This window comes from Coturnix japonica, chromosome 4, assembly GCF_054131305.1.
Source record: "Coturnix japonica strain WE chromosome 4, WE-NBRP24, whole genome shotgun sequence".
NCBI classification, from domain to species: domain Eukaryota; kingdom Metazoa; phylum Chordata; class Aves; order Galliformes; family Phasianidae; genus Coturnix; species Coturnix japonica.
The window spans coordinates 72104126-72119795 of record NC_140666.1 but is presented as its reverse complement, the minus strand read 5'-3'; the positions used below and the strand labels follow the sequence as shown (position 1 = coordinate 72119795).

The 15670-nt window shown below is 35.6% G+C and overlaps 1 long non-coding RNA gene across 1 annotated transcript; it reads right to left on the bottom strand.

Annotated features, from left to right (window-relative positions):
- Nucleotides 1-3304: 3304 nt before the first annotated feature.
- Nucleotides 3305-14279, bottom strand: LOC116653318 (uncharacterized). The gene is made up of 3 exons (XR_004306880.2): nt 13877-14279; nt 12569-12713; nt 3305-6867 (listed from the first exon to the last, which is right to left on the bottom strand). It is a non-coding gene; the product is annotated as an uncharacterized LOC116653318 (long non-coding RNA).
- Between the last annotated feature and the right edge of the window lie 1391 nt (nt 14280-15670).

Genomic DNA, 15670 nt, shown 5'->3' with positions numbered 1-15670 from the left:
TAGTTTTGGCCCTGGATTGCAGTTCATAAGCAAAAGTATTTTAAAGTAATACATATCAATCACACACTAAGGCTCACTATATGGTGAATTAATTAGATCAGATTTGTTCTCCGCCTAAATTTCTGTAACTTAGTTTGAAAAGCCTGAGTTGTGTATGGTAAAGCATCTTATGCTGAAGTGATGATCCTAAAACAGGACTCTGAAGTAATGGAAAAATATGTCATAACTGCTTTTTAAAGAGAAAGCTAATATTAAAATCTGTGTTAAAGAAGAGACACCCATCTTTTAACAGGATCAGTAGTTTTGTCAGCTCTGTTTATTTTTGTGTGTCATGAACCACAACTAAATTTAGCTCTCCAATGTATTTTCATTCAAGTAGAATGTGTGGTATGAAGGCATTTTGCATACTATATTCCAGTAGACTAAAAACAATCTATGTGAGGGTGTAAGCAGCACTGTCTCAATCCAAGTGGCCTAGACTTCAAGTATATACAGAAATATTAATTCCCAGTTTGAATGTGGAATATATTCCCTTTGAGATGCAGTGATCACAACATACATAAGCTTACTTCTATTGAAATCAATGAAAAATCTTCTTCTGAACTCACTACAATCAGAAGTACAGGTACATTTTCTTCAGGTAATTATTTTTCAAAAGGTTGAGTTAGCTATTAGGTCACTTCACTTTAGTGCCTAAAGCTAAAGCTTTTGTAAGTGACTGCAGATTTATTTTGCAAGTGAGATTCTTAAGGAAGGATAATTCCAATATATTAAATTCACTGCTTACCTGAAAGTAAGTACCTTACATTAACTTCCTGAAGGATATATACATGCATGCCATCAAAGACAAGCTGTCAAAATAAGATCAAGTGCTGCTTAGGTTCACTTAAAAGCAGACTTTCATTCCAAGGTTATGTGCTTTTTCAAGGTGAATTGTGTGGAACTGCATACAGCCCTGTTGCAGCTCAGATTTTGACTGTTAGGAAATGTCACAGATGTTCTTGTAATTTGCCAAAGCTATCTGGACTTCACTGGTTGAATGTATGTCTTACAGTAAACTCTGGAGATCATTTATTCTTCAAGGGTTAATTAGGCACAGTCAAAATAAAGCAGACAAAAAAATAAGCATGCACAACAAATCATTAAATCTTTTGTCAGTGCTCTAAGTGAAAAAAACATCATTATCACCACGGTGTTCTCATTTTCTAAATATTTATATCAAATATTCCACCAAATATGTCTATATTAAAGGAAAATCTTGAACAGCTAGACAATTAAAATTGCTACTAGGTGAAATTCAGGGAGATAATTAGATATATAATTAAACAAACACAAAAGTTAGCTTATTCATTGTCAATTTGGATGCAGTATATTCTAGGGATAGTCCCAGTGAAATTAGTGGAACATTCACATTCAATGAATGTAAATTCTTGTTTCATGGGATCTGTTTTATAATGAAAATGTATATTGAAATGAGAACTATGTGTCCTTTCATATAAAAAAGAACAAACAACAAAACAAAACAGTGGTTGTATCAAGAAGTTTACTTTTATGTTTAAACTACAGAACTCAGGAGAAAGAAGGATTTTTTGTATTTCTTCATGTGCTGGTAAATGTTATGCCAGAGAGCATTTATTATGAATATAGGTCGTTGATAAGTAATGAATAACATTTATTCCCTTGCTCTTCCTTTTCTTTTTTTTTTTTTTTTTTTTTTTTAAATATATATTTGTTACCTGAGATTGTCCGTGATTAACTAATTTTGAGATGAAATTGTGCATCTGCATAAATATGCACATGTTGTTTGCTGTGCATATTGTGCTTTTCATTTAATCACTGGGAAATGTTGGTTCCAACTCAGTCAAGCTGATTTTTTGTCTTGACTTCAAAGGGATTCAGAATTTTACCTTTCCCCACTTTTTTCTTTGGCAGTTTTGTAAAACAGATTTGTACATAGTTATGATAGCTGCATAATACTTCTTTAAAGATTAAAGATCCCAAGTATTGATTCTCAAATTTCTACAATTAATTTTCAAGTATTCAATTCAGATTTTTGTGGAATCACACACTTTCAAAAATGTCTGTCAACAGCACAGATATTTATGAAGAATGAACTATGACAACATTTAGGACAATGGCTGGTTTCCCAGCTATGACATCCTCCTCCAACATTTCAGTCTGGCGTCTACCTTACTTGTGTAAATTTAATCACATTCTTAAAACTCATTCAGTTGTGAGATTAACTGTAATCTCTTCTCTTATACCCTACAGATTTCATCATCTTACAGTATTACTATATTCCACATCTTTTTCCTTGTTGAGAACATTTTAAATATCCTCTAAGCTAGGTCACCACCTTTTTCTTCTCTTCTCTTCTCTTCTCTTCTCTTCTCTTCTCTTCTCTTCTCTTCTCTTCTCTTCTCTTCTCTTCTCTTCTCTTCTCTTCTCTTCTCTTCTCTTCTCTTCTCTTCTCTTCTCTTCTCTTCTCTTCTCTTCTCTTCTCTTCTCTTCTCTTCTCTTCTCTTCTCTTCTCTTCTCTTCTCTTCTCTTCTCTTCTCTTCTCTTCTCTTCTCTTCTCTTGATACTGAAACTCATCTGTGCTTACCAGTGAAGCTAGGTCTGTATTCCTAATTCTTTTAAATGCTGTACAACGACACTATGAGCTCTAGTCAAGCTTTACTTTTCCTTTTAATGAATATATATCAGGCATTCGTTCAGTGTCTGACTTAAAACCCAGTGCTATCCATATTAGAGAAAAACAATTATGCAACAGTATGATTATCTTCCCTCTTCAGCACCTCATGTATAATCATGCTTATAAGTCTGACAACAGCTAGTGCATTTTCTAAGTGATAATTGGGGATTTAGACACGTGGATGCAATGACATTAAAGGAGATAGCCAAATCCTAGGACTCTGTTTTGAAAACCATCACCCTGAGCAGATTTTATAAATTTCATTTTGTTGCTTATGTAGTTTTGATGAATGGAAAGAGAAGGACAGATTTCATTTTTGGAAAATAGCAGCGTAACTATAGTATCATCTATGAAAATAATAATCTGCAGCACATGAAGTTTCAGCTAGTCAAGAACTTTTACTAAAATAGCAACAACTCAGGCTCATTAACACCTGCAATATCATTTCTTTTAAACTCTATATAAAAGGGATACTATGCCCAATCTGTTTGCTCCAGAAACTGATAACCATTGATTATTTTGTGTTCTTTTAACTGCAGTTCTCCCCCCCCCCCCCCCCCCCCTTTTTTTTTTGACTACAGGAGCAAAGCATGCTGGACAAACTGCATTTCAGATTTTTTGTTTGTTTATTTTACTCTTCCAACAAAACTTTGCAACTAAGGAAAAAAACAATAAAGGGAAAATAAACTGGAGTTGACATGGGTACTGGGGAAAAAAATGCAGAGAGGAAATGGTGTGCAAAAGGAAAGCAGAGAAAGGAAAGTGCGTTCAATGCAAAAAATAAAAATTAAAATTAAAAATTAAAATTAAAAAAATTGTGGGAGATGACAGAGCACCAGTCCCAACATTCCAATTCTCAGCTTGAAGAGACAATGACAAAGTAATGTAAACACTGCAGTTAAAGTCAGCGTCAGTCAAAAATAAAGTCAAGAGTGAGGTGTAATGTAGTCACCTCCTATTGCATCCCTCACCATCTGCTAAATCTTGACACATAATATATCATAGAATGAAGTGTAAAGTGCAAGGTCAAGATCCAAGGTATTTCACTCATTGGGGAACTCCCGATAGAAAATCTTTATTGATCACTCACAGCTACCTAAAGACACCTTTGTAACTCTGTAATTGGTGCTGAAATATTTTATGTTTTTATACCATTCAGCTTGTGACACTTTCCAGCGTGGCAAGGACATGCAAACAGTATAGAGGCTTGCAGGCTGATTTAATATTGAAAGGCAAGGTATAGATCAAGGAAAGAATTAGGCAATGCTTCAGCATGATTTAATCTTAAAACTGGGCTATGAAATGTCTGAGCAGGTAGTATATAGTATTAGTTATGAGATTGATAAGAAGGAAGTGAATATGTTAAAAAATGGTTTGCCTCACAAAAATCAATTTTCAAATGATGGCAATTATACCAAACACAAATTGCTTCCATGAGTGTCATACTTTTAGACAGAATTAATGAGTGACTTAATAACTCCTGTATTAACATAATAGGCTAGTTAGACTAATTCACTGGAAAAGTTGAAGTATCATTATATGTTTTAACATAGCATTGTTATTGGTGAGGGTATTTTATTAAGTGACAGGGAAATTAGTTAAATCACAGGTAAAAAAGATTAATCATGCAATCCACCTCTAGAGATCTAGATTAGCCAACATTTAACCAAAGGGATATGAATGATGAACTGCTAAATGTATCTGCCATCACAAAGTCATATAATTTGGCCAATATGAGGACACTTATGACTTAAGTACATACACGTATCTGAAAAGAAGCATGAAGCTTTACAACAGCAGCACCATTTACTCTACTGTCATTAAGCGTCTCCCATCAGTTTTATAAAGGGTCTTATTGCTTGGCTATTTCACCTTAAGGTAATATTTGCCATGAAAGGAGGCATTCAAGGCCAGGCTGAATCTGGCTCTGGGCAGCCTGCTCTAGTGTTTGGAGACTCTGCACATAGCAGGGAGGTTGAAACTAGATGATCACTGTTGTCCCTTTCAACCCAGGCCATTCTATGATTCTATAACTAATCCAAACTGGTGCTGAACACCTGCAATTTCTGCTGAATTCTTCAGTGAAGTTTACAGGTGCTATCACCAGCTCAGAAGTTAAATTTAGGCTCTCTCAATAAGCTTTTCAAAACATTTCCACTGTTCTTGTCAGAACAGGGTAGATCAAAATTAGGCAGGTAAATAAACATAAGAATAAAATGTTCCGTCTCAAGTAAGTTAATATTCTTTTGTTTTTTTCATTTCCATTCTCCCTGTCCTCTGCCAATTATTTGAAAATAATCAACATAGAAATTCCAAAAATGTGCAAAGGAGTGCACACACACTAGATAAACAATATAGATTTCAGTGCAAAAATATTCTCAGTTTTCATCTCCCTGTAAGTGCTCAGTGTGAGTGGAATGTGTTATTGGTTGCTTCTGCTGCAGGTACTTTTAGGCCCAAGTGAGGCTTAAAATCCTACTCCCACAGACTGTTCTTACTAACAAAAGTTTACAGTGTAAATGAGGAAATTCACTACAAGAAGTGCAAAGATGTGTCAGTGTCATTACTTTTGAAGAGACTGTGTTCCATTTGGGAAAGCAAGCAAACAGCATCCTACCTGGAAATGGGACCTGGGTGACTTCTTTACCTTTGTGCATATCAGACGGTCATTTATTTCTACAGTTCCAAAATCAACCTTAGGTTAAAATATTCTTATTTTTAAGTATTCCCTATGCTTACTAGTCTGAAGTTGATATTATGATATTTATGTACGGTGTCAGGTGGACTATGACTTATTTTCCAGTATTTAATTTTTAATTTTTTATTTTTTATTTAGCTGCACAAGTCCTCCCTCATATCATCATGATTCTTCCAGATTACTTAGGTAGGCACAAGATGTTAGATTGCTTAAAGTTATGATGGATTTAGTGAGACATAGATTTACTTCAGGGGTTACAAAAAGAATTTCCCCCTCATCATGTCCAAGATGAAAGCAAACAAAGAAACAAAAAACAAAAACAAAAACAAAACAAACAAACAAACAAAAAAAAACAACCCAAAAATAAAAAACAAAGAGCATCTGATTCAACCTAGATTTATATTTCCAGAAAATAAGGCTCTAATCTCTGAAATGCCCATCTGTAAGCTAAGCTGGAACACATGCTGTAGGACTGCCCATTCAGCATGTTACTTTTACCCAACGACAAACAAATCAAAAGGTAGATGTGGCATGATAACTGAAAGCATCACTTATGATTGCAGGTTCTCATAGTAAATGAGAATTGTGATGTTCTAGCATGGTAAACTGTTCTTTACTCATCCCATAATAAAAGCAAGCAGATCCGATATCTCTTGCCAAAAATGTAGTTACTATTTGCAGTTGTCCTGTCACTGGATTCTATTTCTCATGAGAACTAAAAAAGATATAATATTACAGTGGAAACTAAAGAAAACATGGATCTGAATTTCAGTAGAGCTGCAAGAGTGCATCACATGCATCAAATCATACTGCAAGAAACAGTACCTATAAATAACAAATAGCCTCAAAAATAACTGGGCTGTAAAACTTGGAAACAGAACCACTGCAGTATGCTGCTATTTCCTCTTGATTCCAGCAATCTCTCCATTTATCTAAGGCAGCTGCTGACCCATATTACTTTTTGTACTTTTCCAAATGGCTTTAGCGTTTGTCCAGGTTGTGTAGAGAATAAAAATGTGTGATACTGAATACGATGCTATTCTGCATCCTTGCCACCAGAAAAGACCTGGACCAACAGTCAATCATATCTTCCTCTATTATAGGTACAAGCTGAAATGACACAATTCTACTACAAATGTTCCAGCTGAACAGCTATGGAGACAGTAACTATATCATCAGAGAATGTGCAAGCTAAGAAGCAGTGAAAACAACAATAAAACTAGAAACAAGCTGAATTAATTTTACTCATAAACAGATTACCACAACTGACATGAAAAGTAAAATGAGCCTTATAGAACAATAGAACATAGAACCACAGAATCACAAAATGGCTTGGGTTAGAAGAGATCTTAAAATCATCTAGTTCCAACCACCATGACATGGGCAGGGTTGCCACTCACTAGGTCAATCTCATTTCTCTTCTCTTTTCTTACTGCATACTTCCTACACTTCAAATGGGAACCTCTTGCATTCCCTGGAAATAAATAAATAAATAAATAAATAAATAAATAAATAGTGATAATAAAAGCCACAACCAGTCAAACAGAATGAAATAGGGAGTAACAAGTAGTAGGTACTAATTTCATGTTCTGAGATAATACCTGGTTAAGATTTCTTCTAAGTCTCTTCACATTGCTTGCTCAAATGGTGGTAAAGAGGGTACCTTAAAATCTTTGTCTAGTCAATAGGATAATCTGTCTTCCAGAGCCTGAGTTCATTTCTGGAAGAACAACTCTCCTCATGTCTAACACACTATTGCACATATAAGCTGAATGCTTTAAAATATTCTTTTTCTGTTCCCATGACATGGTATTTTGAGATACATCTGCTCTTAGGTTACGCACAGCCTCAGGATGATATTAGGAAGAAGATCACTCAAGTTTTCACAGAAATACATATATTTTGGAGGCAAAATGTAGCCAGACACATAGCGACACACTTTAGGCTGTCTAATAAACACTATTAATGATTAAAATGAAAATTTTGTTTCCAGAAAAAATATCTTAACTCCTTTTAGATTCTGAGCAAAATTTGTCACTTTCTGTAATATGTAAATGACATAACATTTCATGGAACATGCTCATTAAATTCCCATTTCTAATCAAAGCATTATATATGTACCTTAGAGAAAATCTTCAAGTCTCCTGACTTCATTTTGCATGTGAGTGCTGAGTTGCATCAAGATTAGATTAATTTATTATTCTCTATTTTATCTACAGTTACAATCAAGACATTATCCACAGCCTCCCCCCCTCAGTCAGTTTTCCTGACAATTTCAGCAAATATTAGCAGTGTGTTTTTGCATTATTTTCTGATGTGACTTGTGAGATTATAGTCAAGCTAATTTCAGTCTTTGAGTTTGCACCCAAACCAGAATTCTAATTTAGATATTTTGCCAGTGCAGTTATATAATTTACTTTAAGGTCACAACATATGGCTCAAGTTAATAGAATTTCATTGCCAGCATTCTCTACTAGCCCTCACAGTATTCTGCAGTAAGATAACCATTCACAATCAGAATATATAATATAGAAAGTGTCAAAACTAATTTCTCATAGAACATTAATAAAACTAAAGGAAATACACAGGGGCAACTTGACCCAACAGCACAAATGTAACTACAACTGCAATATTACTCCAGATTATGCTCCAGTATGTGATAATCTGTAAGGCTTTTTTTTTTTTTTTTTTTTTTTAATAACTGTTACTAAAATCAACAATAAAACTATAAATACAACAGTTTTTTGTCTGTCTGTCTGTTTGTTTGTTTGTTTCTTCTGTACAGAATTAGAGATGTTTAGTGTAAGAATGCCTGCTTCTAGCAGTCTTAATGGAGTTGAAGAGCCTTGAAATCTGTAATGTGATTCCTTAAGGCAATAAAAATCAAGATTTGTTTATAAAGAGAATTCCTTTACTGCTTCTATGTCAATGTAACATATTCTGTGTCTTCTTAAAGATTTCTACACTGTAAGAGGATTTTAATGCACACTGGGGCACATCTTTTGATCTATGTATGGGACTTAGTAACAATAATCCCTATGCTGGCTGAATGCAGTTCATGGCTTATCTACATGAACAATTTATCATATAGCTGATTATGAATGGTGTATTTTAATGTGTGGAATCTCAGTCCACCATGAAAAACAGTTATTGGCTTTACCTCATTCTACAAGGAAAGACTGAAATAATCTTGAATTGGTTACCTCAACTCTAGCACATAGATCTTAACACAGCCCATCTACCTCATAGCAGTGTTTTACACACATTAATGTAACTGTTTTTCTAACCCTTTGAAAACTTAGAAACATCAGAAAATGTGTCTATTTATTTAGTTGATGAAACACAAGGAATGCTTTTCACACTATTAGACATTCTGTATTGTTTATTAGGTACTAGGTGGCATATCTCCCATAGCTCATAGTATTTCTGAATGAACAAACCAAGGAATTTATCTGTCAGCAAGAAAGCAGGTGTTAGATTAATAACACATTTTATTAGAAATATGCTAGCAGTACCATACTTTGATGAGTCAGTAATTCTTTTTAAAATATGAATATACACTGTTCACAGTGTCAGTATAACTAATTTTACTGTATCCTACCAAGAAATATTTAAAAATAGATGCATCTAAAAAGCTTCAGAGTATTTAATGAAATGTGGAGTGGAGTGAAGTGTTCATCATCTGGGGATTCCAGACTGGAAAAGGAGGGAACTTTGGAGGAATTTGTTAGGAGTCAACAAAAGAATAAAAATGCCAGTAATGACTCCAGTCATCGGATAAATACTAACATATACTTGGTGATTTTTAAGCCATTTGAAAAATGCCATATAAATTTTTCAGAGGTTTTTCCCAGAGTTTGCTGTGTACAATACCATAATTGCTATAAATTTACGGTAATTTTAGCAGACTATTACTAGGAAGAGCTAAAAACCTCATTTAGTTCTTTTAGAAATATGTGGAAAGAACCCTGTTAGTAGGATGTGTCTCCAAGATGGAAAACAAAACACAGTGCAATCCTTTCCTCCATTTGCAAAGTACTTCCCGTGTAGTTAATAAGATTAATGCATCACTCAGATAACTGCACTATAAATTCACAAACAGCACATGTTAACAAATCAAGATGTTTTTCACTTGTTCTGAATTGCCTGCTGTCCTTCAGCATAAAGAGGCATCTCGTTCTCCTCTCTCCTTCATTCCCTCCCTTCTCTGAAGTGTATATGCAGTATAAATAAAATATTAATATATAATAATACAGCATATATATTCCATGTAGATTGCAAAAGCAATAACATTTAATGAAGATGAGCAATATAATCACAAAACTCACAAGCACTCAAAGTAAGCTGTTGCTTAAAAAGTCCTCAATCATTTGGTCAACCAATCAGTAGTATTTCTTGTCTTGAAAATATGTCATGGACCTGTTAATTTCAGTGAAAAAGAATTTTTGCATAAAACAGAGTGATTTTGTATTTCTTGCTCCTTAAATCACATTATTTCCTTAAGGAGTAATGCCTTTCATCACATACACAATGGATTTGTGCATAACATAGGTTAATTTCCTCAGTGGTTTGTTCCCACTTGTGAAGATAATTAAACACTATAACAAATGACTTTGGGATGTGATATCTGTCCTTCAGTTAAAGTCTTTAAAACCAAAGTTGTCTTTTTAGAAAATATTCCTTATCACAATGTGTCAAGTTGTGAGTTTCAGCAAAATATCATACCCCAGGATATGCAAAAATGGATCAGTAAAACTTTCTGAAATGATGACAGGCATCAATTACAGCTTCAAAATTTCTTGAAGATTAGCACAGACAGAATAAATTCTTATTAAAGCCTCACAGACTGCTCACTGATACACAGACAACATTTTCAGAATCATCAATAATGGCAACATTAGCCTTTTGTGTCATAAAATCAGGCAAATGCCCTGCCTATTTGCTATATGTATCTGTGCAAATACTTTTAGCTGTATTTACAGTATGTATCAGCACAGCTCCTTTGGAATCGGTTATTTAATGCTGATTTACTTTGGCTCAGTACCTGCTCTTTCTTTTTAGTTTAAATTCCTTAAGATTTCCCCCCCAGTTTGTATAAAAACCTTAAAGACTAAAGTGTTCTTGATTTTTTATCTATGCATTCATATTTTCCTTAAAAAATGTATCCATCTTTTAATATTTCCTCTTATTTTAATCTCCTGATTGTTCTGTTTATTATTAAGATAACTTTTCCGATATTAATGAAGATGTAATTAGTATTGGATCTTCTACTGTGATTTTCTTCATGCATAAAAATGAAACGACAGGAAAGGGAGTAAGATATGCCATGAGAGCAAAGAAAAAGAAAGGCAGCTCACAATAGCAAACAATAGCTCCCCTAAAGCTAATGTGTAACAATAACAGAACATGAGTCACCATTATTCAAATTGTATTAATAATTAATAGACCTGTGTGCAACAGTGTTCTCCCACCATTTTCTCCCTTCTCTCTTGATTCTGAACAGTTTCTACTGATTTCAACTGATGTAAAATAAAGAAGACTAAGGCTGCTACTATTTTGCCTAGAATTTAGTTGATGTTTTGTTGCATTTATAGCTGAAAAAAAGACTTTTAAAATTTTAATTATTTACAGATTAGGGAAAATAAATAAATAAATAAAGAAGTAGAGAAGGAAATTTTCATGCAGATTATACCTTGATCTAAAAGCTGAGAACCACATTTGAGAATCACATCTCTTCCAGAACAGTAACGGAAGGTTCCAGTTTCAGTCAACACTGAACAGTCAGGTGAGTTTATCTTGGTTGCTAGGTTATTGTGAATGTACGCATGTTAAAAATAAAGAATTTTAGGGAATGGCAGAGAACTGCACCAGCATGCTATGCATCACTGGGGTAAATCCATACAACTTTATCTGTGCTCCATATGGCAAAATTTACAGCCAAAGAATTATATGAAGCAAGCAGTTGTGGAGTACAGGAAACAACACCTACTATAGGCTATATTTTAGAGTGTAAGTATGTAAAGTAACCATTGAAGCAGTATAACAGCTGCAAGTGTATCAGCATAACTTCTTGTATTCAAAGGAGGTGGAGAGTTAAGAGGAGTTTGCAAGGAGTACCTTGCAAACTGAAGCTACACCGGGACAAAGAAGCAAGGGGCAACAACAAGTGATGAGAGGCCCAGACAACTGCAGTGGGGTATGTTATTGGTACAAGTGGCTGCTTTGTTGACAGAAAAGAATAAGAACAGAAATGGGACATGACTGCTGTCAAACTGATAATTTCTTCAAGTATTTTTGTGAACACAAGAAACAACGGTCTTTATCAAATAGCATTGTTATTTATTTTTTTTTTTCTATAGAGAAGGTAGACTTAAAAACAAAACAAAAGGAAAATCACAACACCAGTGTTTTTATTAAAATAATGGCAGAAGCTCTCCCTTCTGCTCTTAACACATTTTTTGAATACTACCCTCACATGTTGCCAGCCTTCTTCATGCTGTCGTAGGAAGAGGCACACAAACACTTTTTATAAGTGCTAACAGAGACATACCCTTTACATAAATAAAAGTCACCTAATCTAAAAGCAGTAGCATCATGGAAAAACTCTGCAGATCCTGTTACAAAGTACAGTCAATTCTAAGCTGCTAATGGTGCAAGACAGATTGAGAGTTCTTGATCCACAGCCAGAATCCAATTAATGTCAGGAATTATCACTACTCTGTAGTTCTCATTCATCCACAAACTACAGCTATGGCATTTCTCCTGAGTCGTGAAGACAACTAATCGCCTCTGTCTGGCAGAAGAATACTGAAATCATCATCAGGTGAAGATGAAATTTCACAGAGTAATTTTACCTTTTTCTGACCAGAGTGCTTGGTCAAAGCTCAGGGCATTGTGTATTGATTCCATCAGGAGGAAGGTGGTGAAGGAGTCAGATGTCTTTGTTGTAATCTATTTACTTAGAAAGAATGAGAAAGCTTCTGAACCACTGCAGAAAGCAAACAATTGTTTCCTACATCATTCCTCCAAGTCTTTCAAGCTGGCACCTGGAGCAAATTTTCCCTTTCTTAGATTTTAGACAAACATTTATCAGATGAAAAAAGGTAAACAACATCTTGAGGTCCTTCTGGCCCTAGTTTCTGTGATTATTTTTTTTGGATCTCAGAGTAACTTACCAGTGTTCCAGCACCTTACTGTCTGTGCACGGTATATACGGCATATGTTTTCCCCAGGCATCCATTTCTACATTTAGGGCTTCATATAATGCTGGCACGTGAATGCTCAGTTGAACACAGGAGGTGGAAACTGTTATTGTTTAACCTGCATAGTTAGAAAAAGAAGCCTGAATCATTTTTTCACTGGTCTAAACAAAGGACGATGTTCCTGTTTTACTGTTTCCAAAAGACTACCTTAAGCTCCAAACATCCTAACCAGTGGTAGCACACAGAAAATGACATTTGATTGCTAAAGGAATATATTCCTAAATCAATATCAATTTTCAGTTTTGATGTTCAATAAAAAATAAATAAATTAGAGTATCATAATTAGTTTGGGATAAGAGATGGCAATTGTCTCTGTTATTCTCTAGCATCCAGTAAGCACTCAGGCTCTCTGCTGTAAGTGTAGGTAAATGCCGAAAGCTTTTTGATTTGTGCATTGTGAGATGGTGTGTGTAAGGAACTGGGGTGACAGATCTCTGTACACCTCACTGTGGCACAGCGTTTTGCACAGAAGCCTCCCCAGGCAATACAGTTAAATCAGATGATCCAAAAGCTAACAGAGAGCAGGGAGTGTGGGTGACAGAAGATATGTAAAAGGGAGGTAGGTTGGGTGAAATTTAAACTTTTATTTTCATCTGTATTGTTACAGTTCAGTACTCTTCTATGTTTTGTGCTCTTTTGACTTTATTGATCTGAATAAGAGAATTGTACAGAGGTGCTCCAGAGCCATGAGTAAGTACTTAACATCCATTCTTTGCAACACAGTGAATGTGAATTAAGCATGAAAATACCTAAATCAGATGTGGAGTGGAGTGTGCTTCATTATAAGTCCACTATATATAATGCATTCTATATCTGTGACAAACTTGGAAGAAAATCAAAGCAGCTGGAATGAAAGATAAATGGAAGAAACCTGCATCCCCAGGAATTCTGTTTTGTTCCAACCTTTGACTGCATTTACAGCCACCTGAAAATATGCAACAGCATTTTTCAGATGTGTACATATTCCCCATTATTTGAAAGGACAGAATATCTGCAACAACAATTACATTTCAGGGGTATGGTAGGAAGTAATTTGCAGGTACATCACTTATTTTCATGGGTGAAATGCAGCTAAAGCTTTGTGGGTTTTTTTTGTTGTTGTTGTTGTTTTGTTTTGTTTTTAAAGAAAAGCTCATACTAATCCATCACTTGTACTAATGTAGAGTGCTTCATATTCACTTTGATGATGTCTTAAGATAGAACAACAAATCATAGACTCACTTAAATGCCCTTACAGAAGGAGATACTGTTTTGTACTCGCCTCCAAATCCACAGTGCACTCCATGCTGTGGAGAAAAACAAACAGTTAAAAAGGCACACAAAACCCCTAAGATATAAATAAATCAGCAGGCAAAGCCAGTTTCAATCTTTGTCCTGCTATTTGAGAAAAGTTTGCACCATTTTAATGCACACTATAGAAGTGGCTACAATAAGTGCCTTCAATTTAATTCTACCTTTTACATTAGAGCAAGCATGAGCGATGTGAGGACAGAAGAGCTATATAATACATCGGAAAACCGATTCTCGAGAAGTACGGATTTTAGAGTGCATCTTTTCAAGCTCCTGGCATTATAGGGTAAGAAATCAAATGTACTGGGGGCCTGTATGCCGTAACGTGCAGAAAGCCGAGAGTCCGCAGACCGCCGCACGGCGCCGTTAACTCTCCCGCTGCGGGAGCGCCGCGTGGAGCAGCGGAGTGCCGAGCGCCATCCGCGGGGCAGCGGCGCCGCCTGGAGCACACCCGGGGCTGCGCCGCTCCCCTTCAGAGTCTGGGGGCGGGGGGAAAGGGATCGATCGCTGCTCTGCTCATTTTTACTGCCACCCTCAAGCCTAAGGTAAAGCCTTTTGGAAATGGTAAAGTTCAGATAATTTTAACAGATAATTTTAAAGCTCAGATAATTTTAACTGCTGCGGGTATTTCTGTTTGTTTGTTTGTTGTTTTGTTTTAAATTATAAAAAGTAAAGGAGTTGGATTTCTTAAATGCATGCTTTGCCATGGGCTTGTCCCTCTGATACTCCTAGGCACGAATTTTTGTGATAGCTGATTAGCTCCTGCGGATGGTCCAATTATGTGCCTTAGAAAGTCATCCAAGGCAGCAAATTAATGCTTTAGAGGACACCGAGGAAAAGAAAATATGTTAATCTTTTAGAAGTTGTGAATGAACAAAATGCTGCAAATTTTGCAGGCAGCATGTCAACAGAAATGCCCTCTAATATCCTAGTGCCTTTTCAGAGCTCACCACATCTGTAAATGCATTAAATACGTACCAGACTCAGAGGGAGACTGACACTTTTTTGATTGTTGTCCCTGGCGTAACACCGAGGAAACCATTTCTTTGAAATTTCAGATGCTAAGCTGTTACACACTGTTTACTCAATATGTGTAAAACATCCTGTTTCTGCAACAAAATGATTTGCTCTAGTTCTCATTTTAAATCTAAAATGACACTTCAGACATTTCACTTTGAGATACAACTTTTGAAAAGTCAAAGAAACATTTCAGCTATCTTGAAGAGTACTGTCCTGAGACTTAAAGATCTTTTTTTGTCTTATGCAGAGAATAAAAGATATAAAGCCCTTTTCTCTGCACTTGGGATTTTGAATGTACACTGCCTTGGTTTTTCATTTCATCTTTTTCTTGCCCACTCTCTGGCCTTGTGTTAAGCTATTAGGAAATCTCTGCCCGATTTGGTGGGTTTTGTCTAAAATAAGACATTGCACTGTTGGCTACATCAATTTCATTGATTTATATGAGCCATATTATGATGAACTATACATTAAGAGCCATATTATTGCCAGCAATAACATGATTATTACTGTGTTACATGACAAGTGAAGCGTGAAGAGGGCTGGAGGTGTCTCAGGAGGTCTCTGCTCCAACCTCCCACTCACAGCAGGGCCAGCTCTGAGACTGCTTGAGGCAATCTTGGAAACTGCTGGGGATGGAACACACACAGCACTGCTTGGCTGTCCGCACTAGGGACAAGGTTTTCCTTCTGTCTGACCTCAATCTCT